Source organism: Falco naumanni, chromosome 5 (assembly GCF_017639655.2).
Source record: "Falco naumanni isolate bFalNau1 chromosome 5, bFalNau1.pat, whole genome shotgun sequence".
Lineage (NCBI taxonomy): Eukaryota > Metazoa > Chordata > Aves > Falconiformes > Falconidae > Falco > Falco naumanni.
In genome coordinates, this window is record NC_054058.1 from 67797600 (window position 1) to 67824879 (window position 27280).

General features: G+C 37.0%; 1 long non-coding RNA gene across 1 annotated transcript in view; it reads right to left on the minus strand.

The window, feature by feature from the left end:
• Positions 1–27280, minus strand: part of LOC121088995 — a 121065-nt gene that overhangs the window by 71983 nt on the left and 21802 nt on the right. The gene's annotated exons all lie outside the window — the stretch shown is intronic.

The following is a 27280-nucleotide window of genomic DNA, read 5'->3' on the forward strand; positions in this document are numbered from 1 at the left end:
CATGTAGGTGGCAAAATGATTGTTGACAAGATATTGAAATTAAAATTGTTTGTTGTATCTACTCTGGATTTATATTATAAAATACATGAAGAGGCATACAAAATTAGAAGTTATTCTCATGTTCAAGTTCATGGCCTGTATAGTTTTATCCACAGTTTTCCTAACACCATGATGCTTTTCAGAGACTCAGCTAAAATCTGCCAATACTAATGCATAAGAGAAAAATCCAAACAGAATTCATGTAAGGAAAAGTGACAAAGAACTGACTTGATTTTATTTGCTACATGTTACTCTGCAGCTGAGTGGCTGTACATGGGCTTGATCTCATTTTCTGATTCTACCTAGAAGAGGAGAATAAGTATCCAATATTTTAAGAATTGTTCAGACCTTACACTGGATCGATGTATATATGTTACTGACCATTTGTATAAAACACTTGTTCAGACATAGTCATTTTACCAAATGACTTACAAAAGTAATGCAGAAAACTAGAACCCACACAGCTGCTTAACGTGGACAAAAGAACTTTTCTACCTACTACATGGAGTTACAAGTTCATGAAAACCTGCTTGTGCAATACGGCTGAAGTTGGCAGACAAGTTACCTTGTCTTGAGATGAAATTGAGTATGGTATTTTCGAGATGTGGAGATGACCAAACCACACCTGACTTGTGAGAAGTTGTGCTGTGTGTGCACAGAATGTTGTTTGGGTAGTGTGCTCTGCTTTCACCCATCCACTGACCCCTGCCCATCAAGCAGTTTTGTCCCAGCGTCTGTGCCTGCTAACGTGGTAGCCACGTGTATGGACTCATTGCCAGCACTCTGGAGGTGAGGGTTCAAACTCCAGCTGTGCCACTGAGTCATCTTGTCACGTGAATGGAATCACTTCCACTCTCTTGCATCTCTTTCTCTGGGTATGTGAACAACTGGGGCAAGATCTCATTTTATTAGTACAAGAGGCTTAGCCAATTGTCACTAGGTACCTGCAACAGGAAAAGCTAACGTTCAGCTGCTGTTATGTTCCATGTTGAACCAATGCACAGTTTTATCTAAGATAAAACATGTAGAGATCCTGATTTTGTGCCCTGTTCATAGTTGTCTTAAAAGTTGCTTTCAGACATAACCCCTCACCATTTCAAAGAGTCCACCTTATGAAATTCTGCGTGCTCTCCATCTCCCTGGGAAAGCAGCCATCATTTCATAGCCCAGCATTTTACAGCTGAGACCTGCAAACAGAGAAATGGAGCAATGCAAATAAAGATTGAATGCTGATGTTATTAATGCCTTTATCGATGAGGCGAGTTCACAGTGCAGATGAATCATATAATCAGGTCTATTTTAATAAGAAATTCACTGTGATAAGCTAACTTCTTTGTCAATATTTGTCAAATCCTTTGTTTACAGGATTATCCTAAGAATACCAATCAGGACAGTCTTCTTTGATACAAATAAAAGGTCTTTAGCATTACAATACTTTCACTGTACCATATTGCTATCTTGCAGTCAGTTTTAAGAGAAGTACTAACAATATTAATTGTCACTGGTAACTTTGTTTTGCACTGCCAGAGAAGATTTATCCAACAATTTCAATATTTAAAGAATATCATGTGCAATAGCTAAACAGTTATTTCAGTACGGCACAGTAACAAAAATTATATTTTAATTATATGCACTTAGTACAGAGGGTGACAGGTAAAAACTACTCACTTAAGATCACATAGCACATCAGTAGTGTAGCTGAGAAGAGAACTCATTGCCACTTTGAATTACCAGTCCAATGTCTTACTGTAAAGAAAAGGATCAAGTAATATGTCTTAGTGATAAAAACTGCAGGGACACTCCATGTTTAGAAGCCCTTCTGGAGTAATCACACATAATTAAAAGCATGTTACTTATAGCTGGCATATTACATACTGCTCCTTTATCTTATATTTGTTTTGAAAAGACCAAAAGTTGATGTTTCAGTACAATGATATTGCCTTCCAGTGTTTTCTTGAGGACTGAATCAAAACATAATGAATATAAAAATATACTCACACTGTATAAAACTGTCAGTAGTCTTAGCCCAATATATTTTAATCGATATGTTTAAGTTAACATTTAAATTAATTTTCTACTTTTCAAAATATTAGCTTTCCCAGAATGAACAAAGAGAAAAAAGAGAAATGTAGTAAAATTATCAGGTGGTAAACAACATAAAATAATACTTCCTGCTGCTATTTAATCTTGAGTCATGTTTACATACTGACCACTTAAGAAAAGGAAAGGAAAAAAATACCTGAATAAAAGCAATCTGCTTTTGGTATGGTCAATCCATTGTTTGAGAGCAAATTCTGAATACAAATGCAGTTCTATTCATTTTTTAAAATATTATTATAAAAGGTTACCTCTTACATTTATGTTTAATATGTGTATAGATGTGTACATACACTTTACAGTAAGAGTAATCTATATAAAAAGGCAAGGCCAAGATATTTTAGTAAAGAAAGAACACAATATTATATAATTTCTATATTGAGACAAAGTATATGCCAGACAGTTGAAAAAAGATTTATGCTGAAATAGGGACTAGACTAATATGAACCTCCTGTGTCATTTTATTAGTTCCTTAACATCTGACCTTCATCAAAGAATCTATCATCACAGGCTATCATAGACTCAGTGGACCATATTCCGTGGTTGTGTAAGGAGTCAAAAGTTATGCTGACATTGCACATGAACATCTATGGTTCAGTTTTACGTTGCCCATTTTCATGAGGTGCTGAACACAAATCCCTGCTATCGATTACAGAGAGTATTGGACTACAGAGTCTTAGCTTAGACCATCTCCAACCAAATGAGATAGGCTAGGTTTCACTGGGAGTCTGCCTCTGAATATTGTCCATCTACAAACTTATGACACTCTTCTGTGCTTTTAATATTTTTCATGACCGTCTTTATTTAAAACCTTTTGTGTCACTTCTGTTACTGTAACAGTAAGAAATTACTGACAAATTTCTTCAACGTTATTAGTTGCATTGAATTTCATTTGCAATCCATTGCAAAGTTAAAATTTCATTCTGGCATAATAGGAAGCAAAGAAGTAACATATCAATAGCATCATAATGCATTTAAACTCAATGCAGTATTAATATTAAATAAAAAAACTAAATTAATGCATATTGAGGTCATGTATCTGTTAACCCTGTGTTTAGAGATTTTGATTCTGTCCTCTAAATTGTTGCTGCAATGATGTCAAAGCTTTTGCAATATGCCAAATCAAAACAGGGATTGCAGATTTGTCCTTTCCAAGGCACATATTTTGGGAAGGTATTTTATCAGGTTATCTACAGCAGGCATTACTATGCCAATGAAATAGAGTAATGTTAACACAAATGCGACTAGGCTAACAGTGCTAAGATACTGAAAATGTCCAGAGTACAGCAGGAACTTTTCTAGAAAGTTTAACTCTCCCAGTATAAGCTATGTGCACCCCCCACCTTCCTATGAAAAGGCTTATTGTCCTTTGTTGCTACTTTGCACCCTACAGATTAAAGGATATGGATATTCTCTGTATTTTGCCCATCTTGTTAAATACTTTTAATAAACCTAGCCATTAAAATATATATGCAAATATTTGTTGATCTATGTATGCTTGAAAGCCTTAGAAGCTATATAAACTCACATACTTACAGGATACATCTTCCTAAAGAAAACTGTCCTTTTAAGCAGGAGCATTAAACTTTACTTTTGGAAGACAAAGACCTAAGTAGCATGATGGGTTTACTTTCCTCCCTCCCTTTTCCCTACTCAGTCAGGCAATGCATTTTCCAAAGACACCAGTGCCTCAGGAATGTTATTTTATTTCATTTCAGTAGGGATCAGGGGTCTCTACCTTTATTTATGGTTGTCATTTTTACGCTTTAAACCTCACAAGCTTTGTCTGACTATGGAGTCATTCATCTATCCTGCAAGAATTTAAAATAATTTACTGTTGTTGGACAGAGTTTTCTTCACGATGGCGTGAAGAATTACATGCTCCACTCCTCTTTTATTGCTTATGGGCAAAATCCTGTCCTCATTTACACCACCACAACAATAAATAACCTCCTTTGAGAGCATTAATATGTGCCTTTTATTTGATCAAGGAGAAAGAAGTTACTCAACAGCAGTCTAAAAAGTCTTCAAAGGTTACTGCTCTGCTAACCTGTGAGGGCAAAAGGTTCAGTGGATTTAACAAAAAGAAAAAAAAAAGATCATCTATTAAGTGAATACTAAGAGAAACAATGGTTCACATTCAATTCAGCATTCCTTTAATGCTGTCTGTCTTTCAATTTTGGAGAAAATCAGACCAAAAAAACCCAATATTGGAGAATACAAACTTATTTAGACAGGTTAGCAGTAGCAGTAGCTTCAACTGCTTCTGTGATTTTGCACCCTAACACATAACACCTTGCTGAAGGCCATTAATACATATCATTGCTCCTCCCTGAACAGTCTGCAAATGATGACAAACTCAACTGTTCTCTTTCAAGGAGACAGGTCAGAGCTCTGGGTTGCAAGGCAGGTGTTCTCTTCCCCCAACCTGTGGGGTGCACACACTGCAGTCATCCATCTGCCTCTGCCACCCCAGCTGCATGCAGGCCAAGGGAACTTCACTGGGAAGCAGGCAGGGAAGGCAGGGATGCAAACGGACAGTATGAAGTCTTGGAGACATGGAGTGCTCCCAGAGACCCTCTTCTAGGTGGAAATGAAGTCATGTGCCAATGAGAGGGTGAAAAGGCACTCTGACTTATCAAGGAAAAAGGAAAATGGATGGAAATGTGGAGAAAAGAAAGTATCCTTGAAAGCAGAAGGGATTTGGGAATGGCATGTAGTTCAAAATGGAAAGGGAGTTGAGGGGAAATGATACAAGGAGTCTCTGATTTATGCAGTGAACTGAAGCTACACTTCTGGAATAGATGACACCTTAATAGAAAAATTGGTTTGTGGATCAAAAGGCTGTGTTCCCTCCCAGTCATAGCTACCTGAATCAATTCCCTGTCCCATTCATCATCTTGCAGTACTGCAGTGGCAATGACAGCAATAGTTCATGATGAAAAGTAGCTTTACAGGAGCTTCTACTTTATTTTTACATAAAATGTGATTTAACAGGTGGAAAGAGTAAGAAAATTACTGATCTCTATGCAATCTTCATTGTAAAATAAAACTTTGATGGCCAGAGAAATCCTCATTTCAACTCCCAATGAAGTAAAAGCCATTTTCACGACAAGTTATTTAAAAACTCAGCTTAGCTAGTATAAGTACTTATAAGCCTTATTGACAGGTGGGGATCCTTTATCCCCTGGGTCACAGATGTGATTAATCCTAAAGCAAAGTTCCTTTGCCCAGGTCTTTTAACTTTTAAAGCACTAAGTATGCAGCAAGTAGTAATAACAATTTTCTGATGCCTTATTTGAAAAAGTGTATAGAAGAGGTCTCTAAATATAAATAGCAGCTAAAAGTGATTAATGCACAAGTATGTCTTATCAGATATGAGGACAAGTTGGACAGAACCTGAGGACAAGTCACTTCATAGTCTAAGAAATAAGTGGATCCACAGGAGAGAAGGAGCTACGGGAAACAAGCTGGCAAGCTAAGTTGCTTTGACAACGTTTTGGGGATATCTACTTGGGAAATATGATGCATAAATACTTTATAAAAGCACATAAAAAAACTTGTTTCCAAATGAGTTGTCTTTCACAAATGTTCTCACTAATGAGCAAAGGTTTCAATTACAAATGATGACCATCAATACTTAAAAAATGAAAAAAAGAAAAACATTTTCAGACCTATGTGGTTAACCCTTCAAATCTGATACACCAAAGAGTGGGTCTGCATGCAAACTGAATATGAAATAAAGCAACTGAGTAACATTCCTTCATAGCGCCAGCCTCTACTCAAACGTAATCCTTTAAAAACCTTACCTCAAAGTCTTGGAGTTTAAAAACATTCACTACACTTTTAAGGCTGTGCTAGAAGCTCAAAATAATTTTTTTTTAATTTTTTTTTAATATAGTATGAAAGGGGTCTCCTCCCCTCTCCCTCCCCCCCCCCCCCCAAATTGGAAAGATTACATAAGGTACTATTTACTATTTTTTCATTACTGTAAACAGTTGAATACATTCAATCTGAAATGTAAATTAGTTTGTCCAAAACCCAAAGGATTTTATTCTTAAAATGCTACTATTTTGATTTAACTGTGAAGACTGTATATGGGACAGGTTGACAAAAGATCTGTGGAAGCTCCACCTTTGTTGATGCTCAAAATTCAACAGGACCAGGGGCACAATGGCTTGATTAATTGGAATATTAGCCCTGCTCTGAGCAGGGGCTTGGTCTAGATGACCTTCGGCATAAATTAGTCTGTTGTATAACCATCCTTTTTGCTTCAAGAAGGAACAGAATTTGGCAAGCAAAACCCTCTTTCTTTCTTTCTGTCTAAAGAAAAGAGTACCTACAGCCTGAATTTACGAAAAGCTGTGTGACCTAGAGACATATACTTCTTACTTTATGGATTTGGTGTGTGAATTAGATAGATAGATAGATAGATAGATAGATAGATAGATAGATAGATAGATAGATAGATAGATAGATAGATAGATAGATAGATAGATAGATAGATGTATATCTTTGTGATGTAAGCTGGAATTACACTAGATTTGTGGGGATCGGGCCCCGCCAGCGCTGGGCTGTGAGAGGCAGGTCCTGCGTGAGGAGCCCCATCTCCTGCTGGGACAAGGGGACCCGCTGGGTGGCTGAGGGAAAGGCTGTGGCTGGCGCCTGCCTGGGCCTTAGTGAAGCCTTTGGCACCGTCTCGCCCAGCATCTCCTGGAGAAGCCGGCTGCTCCCGGCCGGGCCGGGGGGGCTCTGCGCTGGGCACAGCCGCTGGGCAGGAGCCCCCAGCGTGCCCAGGTGGCCAAGGGGGCCAGCAGCGCCCTGGCCGCTGTCAGAAGCGCTGTGGCCGGCAGGGCCGGGGCAGTGCCCGTCCCCCTGTGCTGGGCACCGGGGCGGCCGCCCCTCGGGGCCTGGGCTCAGGGTCGGGCCCCTCAGGGCAGGGGGGACGCAGAGGGGCTGGAGCGTGTCCAGAGCCGGGCAGGGGCTGGAGCAGGGGCTGGGGCAGGGGCTGGGGGGGGGGCGGCGTGGGGAGCTGGGGGGGTCAGCCTGGAGAGGGGGGGCTCAGGGGCACCTGGTGGCTCCCTACAGCTGCCTGGCAGGGGCTGTAGGCAGGGGGGTCGGTCTCTGCTCCCAGGGAACAAGCGCCAGGACACGGGGAACCGGCCTCACGTTGTGCCGGGGGAGGTTTAGGTGGGTGTGAGGGGAAATTCCTTCATGGAAAGGGTGGCCGAGCCCTGGCACAGGCTGCCCGGGGAGGGGGTGGCGTCACCAACCCTGGGGGTGTTTAGAAGACGTGGTAGATGTGGTGTTTAGTAACATGGTTCAGTGATGGGCTTGGCAGTCCTGGGTTAATTGTAGGACTTGAAGATCTTAAGGTTCTTTTCTAACCTAATAATTCTATGATTCTAGACGCAAAACTGGGCTCCCAAGTAATCTGATCATGCAGAAGGGAACATCTGTTTAGGAGCCACTTCAGACTGTAGAATGAACTCACACAGGACATGAGCAGTTTATCAGTTCAGCTTCTTCCCTGGCTACTCTTTCCTGCCTGCATATACACACCTTTCACCTTGATGGATAAAATTAATTTCTTTGATCTGCTTTCAATAATATGTAATGCAATATATACACATATAGATATATTTTAAAAAATCATATACTGAATTCCTAAGTTTCTCCAGGAAGAGTCTGAAAATCATCTCATCATGTAGATAGCTTTTAATGCATTTAGTCTTGGGAAGAGCTGGGTTAGCTATGGTGAATTATGAATGCACTCCCATATGCAAAGCGAAAAGCAGCCAGAGAGGTAAGTGGACTGGATGACACCCCCTGTAATTGCATCTTTCCTTCTGCCACAGAGGCATGTGTAAGTAAAAACTTCACCTCAGACTTACAGCTGGTGCTCACTAGCACCATATTTTCCATTTGCTGAAAGATCCTTTCAAGACTAAGGAGCAGGATTTAGAGATGTGCTAAGCTTCAAAATTGCAATGTAAATTGAGAAGATTTAATTTTTTTAATTCCTTGCTGTCATATATTTGGAAAAATTAGGCCATGTGTGTCTCAAATTGTTCATTTTATGTTAGCAAATTTGTTTGACCTTTAATCTCTCCCTCCTTGCCCTTTTGATCTAAAACATATGGAAAAGATCATTCTTTTAGCTCAAAAATTCTCAAAGAAAATTAATATTTGTGTAGCATTCAAAACTGACAGAAATCAGTATCATATATGAAACCCTGGGAAAAGCTGGGTGCTCTTCATAATGAGAAGTGAAGATAATGAAGAAGAGTTGTACTATAGCTTTTAATTAAAGAGCACTGTTCAAAGTTGTATGGAAAAATAGTATGAGTCCATACAATTAAAAACTGTAACAATGCACATGTAAAAAGGGTCCCAAATCAAAGTTGTACAGGCATCCAATTATGTTTTGCAACTTTACACATTATTCCTTTAATAAAGTTTCTGTGTACTCAGTCAGAAAATACCAGCATCCCAAGATTCAAAACCCATAAAACACACTAAGAGTAGAGCCCATCCGAAGATTACGACAGTTAAAGGAGATCTGCAAAAATATAGATTTCTGCAATAGGTTGAAAACTATACTCTCAATATCCCTACTTTAAAAAATCTGAACAGAAAAAAGAAAAATTGCTGAATTGAAACTTTGTGAAAAGAGACTGACTCAAAATATGATCTCATTAATGCTCTATTTTGATTATTACATCTATTTTGATTAACTTATTTTTCTTCAAATATCAGTGACATACAGCAATGAAAGGCATAATTAAATATTTTCAAAGTTAACAGGAGCAATTAAAATGCCTATACTTCATTCCTATTCCTAGAATGTCAATGAGAAAAGAAAATGACAAGAGTGGCTGCTTGTGACAAGAGAAGAGTTAACACTCCAAAAATAACCTGTTCCAATCCAATTTCAAGACTTATAATTTTCTTCTCCTTCAATATTAATTCAGAAAAGCCTAAAAGTATTTGATAGATGGCAACCGCAGAGCTGTACACTGCCATCAAACACCTGATCAAGGCTTTAACAGCTTGGTATTTATATGATACATAACTGATGGAAATTACATAAAGGCACACTGGAACACAAAGAGAAGCTAAATCTTTTAATGACGTTTCTTTTTATGTCTTTTATTTACTGGACTGAATCACTAAACAATATATCATATTTTAACTTTTCACACTGTTGTGTAGATGCAAATCCTTTGGTATGACAGAATCAATAACTTGATTCCTGCTCTACAGTGACAGAACAAGGATCAGCAATTTTAAACTAAATGAAGGTACGTTAGATTAGATATAAGGGAGACATTTTTTATAGTAAGGGTGATGAGACACAAACAGGTTGCCCAAAGAAGTTATGGATGCTCCACCCCTGAAATCACTGAATCACAGAACGGCCAGGGTTGGAAGGGGCCTCTGGAGATCATCTAGTCCAAACCCTGGCTAACGCAGGGACTCCTAGAGCAGGTTGCACAGAGTCACATCTAGGTGGGTTTGAATATCTCCAGGGAAGGAGACCCCACAGCCTCTCTCAGCAGCCTGTCCCAGTGCTCTGCCACTCTCAAGGTATAAAAGCTCTTCCTCATATTCAGATGGACCTTCCTGTGTTGCAGTTTGTGCCCGTTGCCCCTTGTCCTGTCACTGGGCACCACTGACAAGAGCCTGGCCCCGTCTTCTTGGCACTTGCCCTTAAGATATTTGTATGGATTGACAAGATCCCCTCCCATCCTTCTCTTCCCCAGGCTGAACAGCCCCAGCTCTCTCAGCCTGTCCTCATCAGGGAGATGCTCCAGCTCATCATCTTTGCAGCCCTCCACTGCCCCTCTCCAGGAGCTCCTTGTCTCTCCTGAACTGGGGAGCCCAGCACTGGGCCCAGCACTCCAGATGGGGCCTCACCAGGGCAGAACAGAGGGGGAGGATCACCTCCCTCGACCTGCTGGCCACAGTCCTCCTAATGCACCCCAGGGTCCCTTTGGCCCCTTGGCCATGAGGACACACTGCTGGCCCACGGGCAGCTTGCTGCCCACCAGCACTGCCAGGTCTGTCTCCACAGAGCTGTCCCCCAGCAGGTCAGCCCAGCCTGTGCTGGTGCATGGGGCTGTCCCTCCCCAGCGGCAGGACCCTGCAGAGGAAGCAGGACCCTACAGGAACTTCAAGGTCAGGTGTGATGGGGCTTTGGACAGCCTGATCTAGTGAAATATGTCCCTGCCTGTGGTGGAGAAGTTGGACTAGATGATCTTTGAAGGTTCTGTGCAACCCAAACCACCCTATCATTCTATGACTGTAAGAAATTGGCATATTTAAACAGATTATATATTGCAAAATAGTAAGTTACACAATATAAAAATTTACTTAGACCACACACTAGCCATGACAATGCAGATACATTGCATTCATTTTTTGAGCTTCTTTTATTGGTGTAGAAGTATTTGAGTACAACCTTGATATTTCAGGATTTTGAGGATTAATGAGGAAAAGAATCTATGGTTCTCCAGATGCCAGGGCTTGTGCTTAGAAGACTTTCCCGATTCCTGAAGAACCAAGCTTTTGTTTTAGTCACTTCTGTACCTCTGCACAGTCATCTAACACAAGAGTAATACAGGTTTCAGGAGTTCATTGATGTTTTTCTGCTTATTTAACATGATCTTGTGTAAGGTTAGCCATCAATCTCACAAGACAGTACTTCACAATAAGACTGATTCCCAGCTTGTCCCCTCTATCTTTGTGTGTAACCCATGAGAACTGTGTAGCACTCTGCTTCTGAAAAGCGCCAAAGTTCTAGTTCTAGTTCTAGCCCTAAACTTTTTGTATCTTTAGAAAATAGAAGAGAGTTATTAGTATGCTTTTTCTTCAGGATTTTCTGTAGCAAGTTTCCAGGGACCTATAGCTTCTGGCTTTCCATTTCAAATATCATCACTGTTTAAAGAGAATTAATAAATAAAAATGGTACTTTTAATTGGATCAACAACAGTAGCAAAGGATTGTTATTTTGTAGGTAGTTCTGTGAAGACAGTTCAGTAGTGCAAGAATGCAGTTTTTAAATGGAAATAAAGTAACAGTAAAAGCATAAAAAGTGAGAAGACAAAGGTTTTATTCTTACTCCTTTTTTAAATACTATGATATATGATTTATGACAGCTTATATGTGTTTCATTTCAGGAAAAAAATATTTTAATAGAAAAGGATTTATACAGTCAAAAAGTCTGCCTACACCAGCTCCCACAGAAACTTTTGATTACAATGTACTGCTTTACCATTAATGCATACCATATAATACATTGCAAGAAAACGCCAGATTTCATCCTCTGACTTTCATTCAAAACCCAAAAATGTTTAGACTCAAATGTGCGTAATGAATTGAGAATTCAGTTCTGAGTGACAGATAAAAATCAGGAAGAAGTCTGACACTAGTCAGTCTTGTAACAGAAATGTATTCAAACTGAAAGATAGAACAAGATGAGAAATGTGAGTCCATCTGAACACTCCGCCAATTCTAAAGAACACAGTCCTACTCATCTTAACAATTTTCTGTTTCTTAACCATTAGGCTGTTGCCAGTTGCTAGTTGGCAACTGCCAGTAAAGCATCAGCTAAAAGAGTGGAAGTGCCATTTTTACAAATAAGTTAAATGTCACATAATGTATGAATTGAGTGTTCAGTGACTTAAGAAGGTTCAGTTTCCTAAATATTCAAATTTTAGAACTGCTGAACTTCATCGTCTAAAGGAAGTGCTGAATGTGGATCATCATCGTACATTAGAAAGGATTTTGATTCAGATCCTAACTTTGAAAATATTCTTCTACAAGTGGAACATCTAAATTGCCACATACCTGAAAATAGGGTTAGACTATCACGCACACATCTTGAACATATTTTTGTTTTATAAAAGAGGCAATTCATCAAATGACAGAACAATATATCCTATGCAATGAAAGTGGTATTGGAAGTCTTCCAAGTGAGAAAATAAATATTTTATAACAAAGCATAGCATTTTCAAAAGTGACTTCGAAGCTTGAATCAAGTAAATCACTTTAAGGACTTTTAGGTATCCAAGTGCTTGGTAGCTTTTGAAATTGTTTCAGGCTCCTGAGTCAGGAAAGGTCAGATTTACAAACACCAGTAGAGGGGCTAGTCATACACATTTAAACTCTCACGGTACAGACATCTAGGTTTGAGCTACTCATTCCAGTTTCCCTTAAAATCAGTGGAGAAAAGAAAAGATGATGTTAAGATACTGCTTACCTCCTCATGGTATAGACATCATAATAGGTCAGATGAATTTCACTTCCTGAGTATGTCTTTGCATTCATTGACTATATGGAAGCCAATGTCCATGTCAAACTAAATGATCTAAAACCTATCCTAGATCGCTAAAGGTGAAGGTTTTTGAAGGCATTTACGTAAGAAGCTAAGTACCTAATTCCCATTAACATCCTTTACACAAACACACACACACACACAAGTACTAGAAAAGAGTATCCAAGCCAACTGTCCAGGCCTGAAATCAATGTAATTTTAGGTATTCAGCAGCTTTCCAAAAGCTTACTGAACTTTTGAAGCCTAAAAACTTTGCCTTACCCCTATGCATATTTCCTTAGGTACCTTTGAGAATGTTATATTTTCATGCTTGTCTTTAAACTTTCTAAGCCCTTCTTAGTATAATAAGTAATATTAATATATCTTCTTCAATATTTTTAGTAATCATGGTAAGAGCCAATTCAACCAAATTTTGCATCTTTTAAGCACATCAGTATTGAGTTACTCATTGCAATGCCTAAATTATTTTAGTCAAGGAAAAGCATAAAGTGTTTTTGAAAGCCTTTAGAGCTACATTATGTTCACCTAGCTCATTGACCTAAACTGAGATAGAAAATTTTATGAAAACATTCAAATACCACTGATTTGTAGCATTTACTTTACAAAGAATGGTGGTATGTACTAAAAAAACAGAGCAGTTTACTAGGCACCTAAAAGGCAGGTGAAATCTAGTCTCAGAGGGACTGCATCAAGCCTAGATAGTTTTGTTTTACTTTTACTCAGATTCATTGAAAGCACAATTACAGAGATATTAAAGGTTGTGCATTGAATCAGAATATGCTTTTAGGATAAAAAGGGGTGTCTCAGCAAAGTGCATCCTAACACTGAGGATATGGGGAAAAAAGAGCAATTAATTGAATGGAAGATAAATTGGACAAGACAAGGTATTTGCAAAAATTCCATCTTGGAGCTTAAAGTGTTTGATTTTCTGTTTCAATTTGACTTCCATACTTGACTAGGACCTTTTGAAGGTAGAGTTTGAAAAAATATTTTGAAGTTCTCAGGTGAAATGCGCTGCATGAACGAGGAGCATTGCTATATCACCCATGATTTCAAGCAGCTAGTCATTGCCAGGCAATTTAGTATTTACCAAGGCAGCTGAATGACCCTGGGATCTTTCACCTCCTTTGCCTTATTCAGTAAAAAAGCCCTGTATGTCAAAGGAAAACCAAGTAGCACTTTGACTTGAGGATGCACACTTTTCACCTTAACATTAAATTCCAGCATATCTTTAAAGGCGATAGAAAAAATGATGGAGAACTCTTTAAAAGTAATATTCCCAATAGAAATTTTGTAATAAATGCCTTCCCTTTCAGAATGAAAAGGAACTCTTTGTTGGAACCAGTGCATCACAGCAGGAATGGTAATGGAGCTGCAATGATATTCTTCTGCACATATGGAACCAGCAAATTAGGCCAACTTTCTTAATTGTAAAAAATGATTGAATCCCTTCCATTTCAATCTAATAGTCATTTTCCCTAACAGCAAGCATTAATGACTTCCCTGACTAATGAAAATTAATTGCTAGCCCGCCTTGACAATTACATTGTGATCGATCAAGTTTAAAGGAGCTGCAAGGGTCATTTGCTGTAATTCTAATGCAATCCATTAAATCTGAAGCAGATGATAACCTTTAACTTAGTTGCATATTAGGGAATACTAATGGCAACTCTAGATGTCACTGTTTATACAAGAGGAGATACATCATATTGTCTGTTTCTCCTAATGCTCCTGAGGTGTTGCTTTCTCAGTTGACATGGAAATTCCCCTTGACATCAGACTACAGCATCTCTATAATCTTATCAAGGTGCTATAAAGGCAGAGTTGTACAAATCCAAAAAACAGTCCAAGAGTGCTCATCCCATTTCTGGGTAAGGCTCCTGGCTGTTACACAAAACTGAGCTGTAAAATGAGGGACAAATTTGTCAAGTCGTGGTGGAATGTACTGTCAGAGAAATATATCTAAAACACACATCCTATTTTATTGGTCCTGCAGAAGCCATCAACTGTGCTATACCCTGGAATGTGATCTACTGTCTCCTAGACAAAATGGACTTGTAAAATAAGGTTCAAATTTGTGAAGAGTTATTGAAGGAGTTTATAGTGAACAACAAATATAATTGGTACTAGAAAACCAGAACTGCACTGTATATTCCTGAATGCCTTTCCAGGCACATCATCCAAATGTTTACATCGCCTGCATGCTGAATTAGGTATTTTTCAACAGGAATTAAAGGCAAATCACAGTGACTTTAAAAATGAAAGGCAGCAAACAGAACAACAACAACAGAAACCCAAACAAACAAACAAACAAAAGATCTTTAAATTGAAGTTTCATAGATTTCTCAGCTGATTTGAGCTATCCCATACACCTGAAGGCACTTTCTGGGCAAGTCAGTTTTCCATGAGATGAGAATACGGTGCTTGAAGCAGTGTGTGAAAGAATTAATTCTAATCTAATTCTAATCTGCACCTATTTAACCCATTACCTATTTTTAATCATATGGAGACAGTTACTGAGTTTAGACTTTTATCTAGGATTGGCTGGTTTATGTACGCAGAGACACACGCATACAACCTCACCTCAACATCTCATTTCAGAGGTTGTGGAAGTGTGTCCTGATAAAAAGTCTGCTCAGTTTGATCTAGTACCTATCTTTTCACAAGCGGAAGCGCATATTTTGTAGGTCAATACATGCATTTGTGATGAAGTTACTGAAATAAATTATTATCTTATTCATTAGTTCTTGAAAAAATTATAATCTAGGGTTATTTTGTCTCTTGGGACAGTGTATTCCACCATCTACTAGATACTATGCTAGCTACCTTTAGGAAAACTGATGTCAGGTATTTGCTGCTTGACTGCAGGTAGAAAGTGCAAGAATTCCTGCAATGATGCCAGCCCACAAGAACGCAAAGCTGTAAAATCCAAGGAAATTTTGAAACAGACAGGTCCTGCTGCGTCTCCCACTCACATCTAAGGCAATGACCCTTAGCAATCATTGCAGAGAATCTCTAGAGGATTTTGCGTAGCTTTACCAAAAATAAGCTCAGAAATATGATAAAGAATACATCCGTTCAATCTAAACAGTATCATGAAAAAAAACCTAAATCACAAATTATTCTACTTTGAAAGGTAAAACAGGTACTCTAATACACACTCTTTTATAATATTGTCTCTCAGGCAGACTTAGGTATTTTTCTAGTTTCTTCTACAGAGGCTAAATTGCAAATCTACATGAAAAGTCATGCTCTGACTAAAAAAGAAAACTGACTTCCACAAAGAAATATTACCACTCTGCATTTCTCAAAGACCTTTTTGTGCAAGAAGGTACTCAGCAGGTGTCAGAACAAAATGTCTTACATTTTTTTTATACTGATGGAAAACAAGACACAAGGAAGTAGATTATCAGCCAGCATAAGTAATAACTCTAGAGCTGCAAATGAACAGAAGTGTAGTTCCAGAAGCTAGGGATATTGTGACAGAACTTTGGTGAAGTAGTCAGCATCACACTAAGAAACAGTGGTCATTAAGGATTAGAATTTTTGAAATGTACCTAAAAAACCCTGTATTTAAAAGCTTTTCAGGTACTACAAAAGAAGAGTTACCTATTCTTAGATTTGCTTGTAGTGTGGCCGAAGTATGCATTCAGACCAATATAAACTGGCAAGAATTCCCTGAAAACCAATTAAGTTATCGTAAATTTATAAAAGTATAACCAAGTTCAGATGTTAGTCTATGTAAATGTATTTGAAACAACACAAAGATATGAAATCCTTCAGACTAGAGCAGTTTCAGCTTTCATAAAATGAATTGTAAGCACTGGATTGGGTTTGGGTGCAATAGACTGGGGTGAATTACCAATGGTCTATAAAAGTTTCCCACAGGTATCACCAGGGAAGAAATACACTCTTAGCCAGGAGACAGGAGAAAGCTACACAGTTGCCTGTTATATTATATATAATATATAGCATGTCTATATTAAACACTGATAAAATATTGGACAGCTTCTCCAAATAATTCTGCTCCACCCAAATACTCTTGGAGTGCTATTTTTTTTAAAAAAAAAATATTCATGTTATCATCTACCTTTTTGGCAAATCCACCATTAGAAATCACATGTATTTTATCTTAGCCATGATTTGCTTGAGCTATTTCTCATTTTATCCAAAATCTACTGCAGCCCACTGATTATGGAAACTGTTTTAATAACCACGTTCCGTATAAAGTTTTCATATGGTCAACTACGATGTAAAAGTCAATGCTTGCTGAAATCAATGAAATGGTTTTATAGGTCTTATTGACTTTTACCAAGACTGTGACATGAACAGAAGCTTAAGATTTCGCCACGAGAGTACGTTACCATATGCCTATCTTATGTGTGAAAGCATTTCCACTGATGTCAGTGGCTTTCATATTCTTCAGATTATGCATATGCTTATCTGCTACACTGAATCAAGACTTTCATGTCTACTCCTCAGACAAAACTTTTGCCTTTTAGTCAAATCTCAGCTCAAGTATACTTATGGATTCTGACATTTTCAACTAGCCAGCACTTAAAAATGAAACCTCTGACTAGTTACGGTTCTGAAGCACTTTAGAAACCATGCATGTAAAGTAAATAGCCACGTCTTGTTCAGTAAAAGTAAAAATCACACCATTATCAAGTGTGACACTGCTGATGTGGAAAAAAATTAAGTATTGCAACAGGTTATTAAATTGTTAATGGCCACATTCTATTCTCAGGTTTGTGGTTTGATGCAGTCTGGGCAAAATGTCAAACTGTATCAACATTAACAGCTTCTGACAAGCTCAAGGGGAAAAAAAAGAGCTGAATGAATAAGCTGCTCTGTAAATAAAGAGACATTGTAACCTTTTAAAGTGAGACAGAATTTAATTAAGAAAATTAACAGAGACTTGAGAGACTGCAATTTTCTGAATCTCATTCTTCTCTGTCACGAGAAAGTTATATTCCTTTATAATAAAAAGCAAGAAGTGCCTACTCTCTGATCAAAAGTTAGTGGTATCATCTAGATAAAAAGGAGGAGGAATGAAGTTCATTAATTTGGTGTTTTCCATTTAACCATTTTTAGTTTATATGGCATCAGCATAAAAGTTGAGAAATATGAGAAAATGCTACAATATTTTTTAATCTTAGAAAGACCAATATTAAGCACATCAAATGGTTTCTTATTCCAATTTAAACTGGATTTTATGGGGAGAGAGGGTTTCACTATCTCCATTTTGTAGATGAGGAAAATTAAGCATAGTCAATACTGAATCAATGTCCCGGCCAGGGTGAAAATCAAAAGTTTGGGTTTGCATCTGTTTCTAGTAATGTGCCTGAGGATCACACTGACTTCTAATTTTAGCTGTTAAACTGTATTTGCTTCTTACTCACCAGCTTAGAGAAATGCATGTGAATTTATGCAGGTTTTAAATTTGAATACTAAACTATTCTATTTATCAGAACATGTTTCTTTCTCAGTTGCTGTATTTTGCCCTGTTTCCCACAGTACAAACTCCTGGACAAGGAAAATCATCAGTATCTTTTTAGCAGTTAGTGAGCAAATTAATTAGTTAAAGTGTTTTTTGTTATAACTTGATGTTTTTTTCAGATAAAGGCCTTTTTAGTATAGATTCAGATGTTAGAATTTTAATTACATTACATTATATATAGAAATATAGAAAAAATTACATTACTGCTGAAAATTGAGGTCTGAATAAACATGTTATTTTTTTTTTTTTTTTCCAAAGAAGGAATGGAACAATTAATTATAGACAGAATGAAGAACTGAAGACAGGAAGGAAGGAATACAGAAGGGAAGGAAAGAAATGAAAGAAGATAAAGAAAAGATGGGGGGGGGGGGGGGTGTTGTTGTTTCTATCATAAATTAGCAAATCACTGCATGGATTTTTCCAGATATTGTCATGTTCCTGATTACAGCTAAAATTTCAGAAAAGCATACAGGAAAAATACTTGGTTTTATTCTCTGTTTTAAAATTTTCATCGTCATTCTGTTAAAAACAAGAACACAGAGAAAGAGTAAAATGTTCAAGGGAGATTTAATGCAAACAGAATAATACTGCCTAATGCTATATTGGCTTCTATCTTTTTAATGAGCAAGATAAATTTTAGGTGCTAAATAGGGGAGAAATGTTGACTGCAAGGGTAGATGCTTTGGATCTGCACAGCCTTATTGTTCTATAGACTCTAAGTATATCAACAGGTCTGCACTGACTACAAAGGGAGCTTAGACATCTTGGTTGTATATGGAGACATCCATGAGAAACATGAAACGTCCATAGTTAGGTGTCTAAATCCAGAACTGCTTTCCACCCCAGATGGTTACATGCACAGTTTATAGTTCTGTCTCTGTAGTATAGACAAAGTTAATCTTTAATGTGTTTCCACGTAGAGTCCTAATTCATATAGACAAGGAAATAATGTCATCCTGAGAAGAACAGCTCAGCTGTCTTTGTCTCAGGAAGCTGACACACTTCTCTGCTTCTAATTAATCTTACTCCATCAGCTCATTCCAACAGCTGGAAAGGGTTTTCCTTCTGAAGACTAAAGCAGCATTGCTTCACTAACCTGACAATATCAGATCTTTGCAGCTGGTACACAATGAGGGCACATGTTACCTACACCTCAGCTTACCATTGAGCCAGGAAACCTTGTCATGGAAGTATCTCCATCCTCCCTTAAGAGCACTAAGTAGGAAGACTGTATTCCACACTTGGAAGACTACTTCTCACCACAAAGCAGAAAAAGGTTATTATTGGGCCTATGTATACCTTTTATTCCTTCTAAGTTCATCTGCAATTAATTTCACTTTCTATTGAGCATCTTCTCATTACAGTGCAATATAAATGTTAAGGAGCAAGGGGAACTTGGGCTTTTCTGCTGCATCTCTGAATAGACACTGAGGCTGGGGTTTTGTTGCTTTGGATATTTTTTTTTTAATCTGCATAAAGCTGAGACTGTTATTTTCAACACTGAATGCTTTGTTTGATAACATCTTAAAAACGTTATTGATCTTGAAACTTTAATGTAGAACATTTGTTAGCTTTATGCTCTGCCATTCACTCTGCTGTTTACAGAGATGTAAATGTTATGGAGGTTCCCTATTATAGAAGGTTTATCACAGTAATTTATTTGGAGACTGAGGCTTCAAGAATGTGAGCAAGTCCTGCGGAATATACTAACCATCCTTCATTCGCTTTGATTGTTGACTGTCTTTATCACATTTCTGGATTGGATCACAAATATGCAGCTGTTCTTTGAACTTTTGTATGTTTTGTACTACCATATTTATGGCAGCTGTAAAACACTGTGAATCAGCAGAGGGCTGGGCCAGCATACTCTTTAAAGAAGCAGGTCTTTTTCAATAATCCAAAACCAATTTTTCATAAGGGCAGCAATGAATATTTCTTTTCTTTCTTGGTAACTATACTGAGTACTTAGAAATTATTTGTTTAACATAGAAGTAATATATAAATTTTTCTTGGGATTTATGAGAACGTAAACTTTAACCCCCATGCTCATTTCCGCTAAAGTCTGAAAGAAGTTCAATACTTCTTTCCAAAGTTTCACTGAATTTTTAATACCAAGCCTCAGTTCCAGTTGCAGGCAGTCAGAAACACTGACATGCCTACCAATATTTTAACAAGAAAAAAAGAAAAAAAGAATATAATTTTTTATTTTGTTTTTCTGTCAAATTACTGAGGAGCTTATTTCACCTATGGTGATTAAAAGTTCCCTGATGTACCTTCATATCTCTTTCTATGACTCAATAGTTTGTTTATCCAAGATAGAAAGTGTAGAGTGAAACTTTTTCTTAACCTAGCTGCCAACAACTCGTATGAATGTTATCCCTGAGTCAATATATGCAGTAGGTTGCATTAAAATAACACCTTTTGGAACCTGAGTTCTTTAAGTACATCTTTGAACATCTTTAACACTATCTGAGCTCAAAAGACTGCAACTAAATGTTGCTTTTGTTTAAGTGGCTGGACTACCACATTTAGCCAAGCCAAGAATACTGCTGATAGCACCATTTATTACCATATTTTGCACACAGCTGCTTTCAGTAAAAGTGCAGCAGGAAGATTTTCTGAGTGGTCCTGATCCACACAGGGGTGAAACAAAATGCTTCAAAGCTGTTCTCTTTTTTTTTTTTTTTCTTCTTTTTTTTATTAAAATATTTGCTTGTTTCTCTACATTGCTCTGACTTGCACTTACAAGGAAAAGCAGCATGAGATCCAGAGTCTACAATACTTAGTAGACCTCTTTGACCTCTTGGTCAAAGCACTGAGTAGGGGATATGATGTGTTAAGACTGAATTTCTACTCTGAATTGACAACAGCATCACCTGTTTGCCATATATACACCATAATCTCTGTCCATTTTCTATGAACCATTTATTTTATAAGAGAGAGAGATAGTGGCTTTTTTCTTTGTACAAATTAAATAGACTGCAATAACTTAACAATAAATATGTATATATTTATTATTGACTGCTCTCTAAATCCTTAAAGCTATTATCAATCCAAAAATATTTCCGTGAATGCTTTACTTTAACATTAGGTTTCAGAACGTGTGGGGTTTTTTCTAACTAGTTCATCATTTATCTTCAATGCTGACTGCTAATTTGTTTACAAATATATTATTTCTTTCTTTTTCATAAATTGCTATAAGTAACTTAAATTATCTATAGATTAACTAAAATAATGACAGCTGCATTCTGTCTCTTGTTACTGTGTTTGTAAAGAAACAGAAATTTAGATTACATTGGGAAATATTTTCCAATGTACATGAATAAGACTAAATCTCAACGAATCTAAAAATAATTTTGGACTTCAACAGACCATTTTACTGCTATGTCCATCTGTTTAGAGTATTTTACACTTTATGGTCTAAAGCAAGATGCTCATATCTGTGAAAGCAAAAGAGCCTGTCAGGCATTAAGAGGTCAGCAATCTGCTGAGAAACAAAAGCAGGATGTCAACATCTTCAGTAATGTTGTTGAAGACCATAGCATATTTGAAATGTGCTCTGCTAAATAAAAGGATGACTTTCTAAATCATGGCAACTACCAACAGAAGAGTTCAATATCTAACAAATTCACTGAAGCATGAGGTTGCCATTGATGCAAAGTAAACATACATAGAGGGAAAAGTGGAACAACTGTCCTATCTTACAATTTTTTTTCAAATGATTTATTTGCTTCAAATGCAACTACTGAAAAGCCATGATAAAAAGTACTCTTGATCAAATTAATAGGCATGGTTCTATAGTGATATACATCTTTCATCTCACTTTATATACAAAGGCACTGTTTTCCTTTGGTATTGAAATTTGTGTTTCTTATATGTTGTACACAGAAACTCATGTTGTCCATAAATATCTGCTCTAGCAAGAGGTCTTTTTATGAGTAGAAGAGCTTAGAAATACATTTACCATCATTCACTAGGTTTCTGTATGAGTTTCTTTGCAGAACAAACTAACCGAGAATCAGTTCTTCACGGTGTATACTGCACTCATTTAGATTCCTGTAAGATGCCTGTAAGGAACCTTGTTAATTTAGCTTAACTGAGAGTCAAGGTGTTCAGAAGAGAAGATATTTCACCATTCTCAATTGTTTAGAAGCCCCCCATAATTTAAACTTTTAAGAGACACCCTGAAAGGAATGTACAAGCCAGATTTGTTTTCTGGCGCACGTACCTCAAGCAGCTGTTTCAGCCCAAGAATTTTCATAACTCCAGGTGATGTGAGAACAGAGAGACCACAAGTTCACTTCTACATCCCAGATCATGCTGGTAGAGCTGATAGTTTAAAGTAAAACCCACAAAAGCACTCAGTCCATCCTTTAACTTGTAACTTGTAATCTGTGCAAGCTTGACCAGGAGCCATCAAGAAGCAGTGAGCATGGGACCTCACTTCATTGACTGAGAGTGCCATTTCTGGCCTTGTTTATTTCCTTTGCATTTTCTCAACTGTGTCAAGTAATCAGATTTTAGCTATAAATCTCTGTTTAGGTTACTAGCAGTTCAGATTCTCCAGCAGGCATAGATCTGACACAGCCAGCCTCTAAGCAGGCTGTAGCCACAGTACAGGCTGGCTATGCTCAGCTAGCATCCTGCATGCTAGGGTTTCTTGCCAAATGATACAAAGCTTTACAGCTTCCTGGTATTGGTTCTAGGGCAGAGAAGTGGGAAACTGACATCTCTACAGGACACAAGAGAAAAGATAAGATGGAATATCTTTAGTAAGGCCTAACAATAAAACATATAAATCCTAGATATGTAAGTCTTAAATGGATTTTTCAGCACCCAGACAGGTGGCTAAATGTAGATTAATAGATAGTGGGTGGATGATGTATTAACATATCTCTGTTTAGTCATATTATCTTACGATTTGCTAACATAAGAAAAAAAAAAAAAGTCTATTTGAATAAGCGCTGCCCACGGAGCTCAGATATCTTTCAAGGTGTAAGCTCCAAGGATTTACACCTAACTATTGCAAATCCACCATTCCAAATGTTAATTACCATTAATTCAGATCCTTTATCATGTTTATTATCTTGATTTGAAATTAAAGTCTATATTATTGAAGAAAGAGTACAATAATGGAAAATTAAACTAATGTTCCCATTGGGGCAATATCTGTTGACTACTAATTCAGACCCAGTTTGGCTCTAGGCATCAGTGTTTGGACAACACCGCCTGCAAAATGTCAGCCACACATTCAAAATAGTAAAGCAAGAAGAAAATTGGGTATGAAAATTGGCATGTTTAAGCTGCAGCCTTGGGAACTCTCGATTTTGGGTTGAAGTAACACCAATTTGACTATTTTTTAAGCACAGAACACACCTAACCAACAGACAGCTGTGAATGATTTGCTCTACCCTTAACCATAAAATTCAATGTGGTGTGCCAAGAATCTGAATTATGAGGCAAAGGGAAAAAAGGGAGCAGGCTTCCAATAATGAAGTGTCACCCACAAAAGAGAAGAAAAATAATGGAAAAACTATGGTTATCTCCACTCAAGGAGTTTTCAGTAACATAGGATGACAATTATTGGTGCATGAATTCAATCCAAAACCATGTGTTTGGTCTTGCTTCAGCCTTGCAAACTGTAACCTATTTTATGATGGAAGGCATCCTGCTGAAACAGAAGAAGTCACTTCATTTCTGAACTTCCTTTTCCCATAAATCATCTTTTCTAATTGATGTAATAATACATGCTGACATGATTAGCACAGTTATATAGATGCTATTTACCCTTGCAAAAAAAACCTGAGAAAGTCATGAACAAACTAGGTTGCAGTATTTTGGGTGAAGACAAATGAGGAAGTATTGGAAGCAGAACAGGTAATATTTAAGTTTAGTTATGTTTAGATTTTTAAAGCATATTTTGCCTTTGTGTGCTCTCCGAACCTTCTGATATGGCATTTTGACAATCCTGTAGTAAAACATCCTGGTCTTACCTGCAGCATTAAGCAAATGAAGAACCATTTTCAGGCCCATTGACTTTATTGTCTACACAGATTTCATAGTATTGCTTGGGTAATGAAGCAGAAGAGAACTGCTGGGAAAGAACAGCAGGAATCTAGATAGAAAGAAATGAAAGTGAACTGACATGTCTCTGTGGGGCATGGAAGCTCAGTAGATACCAACCTACAGAACTGTACAAATAGTTACTTGCCGGAAAGATCTAACAATTTAACCAGGTAACAACTTAATTTATTGCTACATTGTTTGTTCTGATGTAAAACTTTGAGATTCCAAGAGACAATCCTGGTTTAATAGAATTCATACGCTAAAAGATATTTAGATGAAGGATGAAACACTGCCTGCAGTGCTTTGGCAGTTTTGAAGGATTCTTACATAGACAGCAACTGATTAAAAAAAAAAAAAAATATCTGGTTTTCAACAAGAAGCCAGAAAACACCAGTAAAACATATTTCCCATTTTTTAAGAAAAAGTAATGTTAATTTTTGTCTGTTCCAGAGGTACCATCTCCATTGCACAGACTGTGGGCTCCTGTGAACTACAATGAAATTACATTAGGAGATCACAAAAGAAATTTCTAGAAGCAGTATGCACTGAAGTCACATTTCTCTAGCTTAGCCTAGTCCTTCAGCTACAAAAATAATGTCCTTAGGCATTACAACAAACTTGCTTTTAAATTTACTTTTAAAACAGGCTTATTTTACTTATCTGTATTACCCTTTGCCTTAATAGGACATACCACCATGGATTGTATGCTTGCAACAAGCTTAGCTGTCACCTTTCATTCAATTATATACATTGAACTATTTTCAAGACCTTATTTGCCTCATTTGTTCTGAAATTAAAAAAATGAAAGTAATAATGCAGAAATGCCTAATGTAACATTTCAAAAGAAGTAATTTTTTTTTTCTCCTTCCTTTCTTAAATGAAACTTCACCAGAATTAAAGTTTTTATGAAGAATGCTTTATCTGGTCAATCATACTATTTTCAATAAGCACAGAGCTCATTGAAACAATGAGTTCCATGCTTAAACAGCAGTAAGCAAATTAGATTATAATAATGTGCTTTTAGCAGACAATCTGTAAAAAAAAAGAGACTAAGCTTTATAACTGAATGGTTTATGTCACTGTAACTTTGTAGAAATACAGATCAGTACTAGAATTAGAAGGTTTTCAGAGCAGTAAGATGGGACAGAGTATATTTTTTTTTTTCCATATGAAAACTTCCACATATACACAGGCCTATAGAGTAGTAAATACATTCCAAAGTAATTATTTTCCATAAAGACTATTCTAAGAATACATCCATGGTCTAAGCATGCTTGGATCTGCACAACAATAATAGTCTTAAAGTGCTTTTACAAAGCTACTTCACAAATACTCTAATTCTTTCTTTAGTTTTTCTGCAACTCGTAATGAAGCAGTGTCACTGCAACTGAAAAGCACCACTAACAATCATACTTTTGTATGGCATCTTTCATCTAGAAGGATTCTGAGGAGCTTAGCTTTTATTACTTCGATGCAAAGGTCATTCATTTCCAAATGACAGTTTCTTTATATTCTCCTTCCCGTCATGCAAAGACATCGAAATGAAAGATTTGGTGAGCTTTGAGGCTAAGCTATATTGCTTTACACTTTCCCTTTATGATTTCAGGTGACTTCCCTCCCCCACCCACTGCCTAACAATGAAAGGATGTAAAATCAGGACTAGAGTGGCTAGCCCCTAGAGCCACATGTGATTAAAAATGCAGGAACTAATGTGCCATTGGCCTGCTATGGTCTTAGCATATAGTTTATTATCCAGTTTATAAGAAATATGTTATTCATATAAGTGGCATTATTAGAACCATAAATTATCGTATAAACATAGATCTCTATTTGTAACTGCTATGGCTTTCATTAGAACTGGCTAAAAAAATATTCCCATCAGTTGTCTCAGGAATGATCTGTATTAATGTCCATGTCTTCTGTCTGTCATCTGGAATTTTTTGGCTTTCTAGGGAGAGTTAAGTACTATGTAAAAAGACAAATGGAAATAAAGTACAGTCTATGAATGAAACTGTTCAGTTCATGTTTGGCATTCCAGTGCAGCTTTGAAAACTAGAGAGTAATAAAGGCCTTAAAATGAAAAAACTGCAAAAATTGCTCAGCACTACTGGTTCATGTTCCTTTACAATCTTACAATTTTACTAATTTTACTAAGTGCTTAAAAGCATTTTATGCCTTGTTAAAACTCAAACATAAAACCAAAGGCAATCTTGCAGTAAGGAAATTTATCACTATTTAAATATTTTGTGTTAACTGAATATAGGAGGGTTTTTACTTTGTTTAATATTTTTTGTTGTTGTTCTTTCGATTTTTTGGGGGGAGCAGGTTCTTTTTTTGGGGGGTGTATTCCCTTTTAAGGGTAAAAACAACAGCAATGAAATATGAACAGTTTAAGGTTAGGGTGAAAGTTCCCAATTAAGGCAACTAGAATTGCATACCCAGAACTTTTGATCATTTTAATGAATCTTGAATACCATTTTTTCAAATATTTACTGTTTTTTTTGATTCTTTTGCTGTTCTAGACCTTGATGCTCAGAGTCTAGGACTAAAAAACATATTTTAAATGCATTGGTATTGTGTATCAAAAAGACACTATGGTATTAACCCTGCATCCATTTTAAAAATTAGCTGTAGTAAGACCAGAATTAGAAAGGATCATACATAAAAGCCTTACATACTCTACAAATGTCATGTAACCACTCAGAGTTCAAATAAGCCAACAGCTACTGTATCATGCATTGCTTTAGGGTAGGTCATAAAGAGTCATAAAGCAATTCAAAAAATGTGCATATAAATTTTAGTACATGGTTTTCTTTCTTGGTAAAAAAAAAAATAAAATTAATACCTTATTGACTTTTTTTCCTCCTCCTCCTCCACATACACCAGCAATAGGCAACTGCCTTGAACTGCAGTGTAAATTACCAGAGATTTTACAAAAACATGATCATAGCAATAACAGTGGAAGAGGTCATGGACTTGACCGCATTCCAGTTACTTTCTCACATGTCTTTCCACAGCTTCAGAAGAAGCCATTTCATTAATGTTTTCTTTTTTGGAGATGCCAAGGGGATTCCTAAACCCAGGTTTACTTACAATAGTCTGTTTCAACATCATAGATTAAATTTTCAAAGCATATTAAACACATCTCTGCTACATTTTTAAGGGGAACAGATTGGCTAGCCTTTCCATTTCTAACCCCCCTTCCAATGGTTGAACCTGAGCAATCATGAGTGAACACA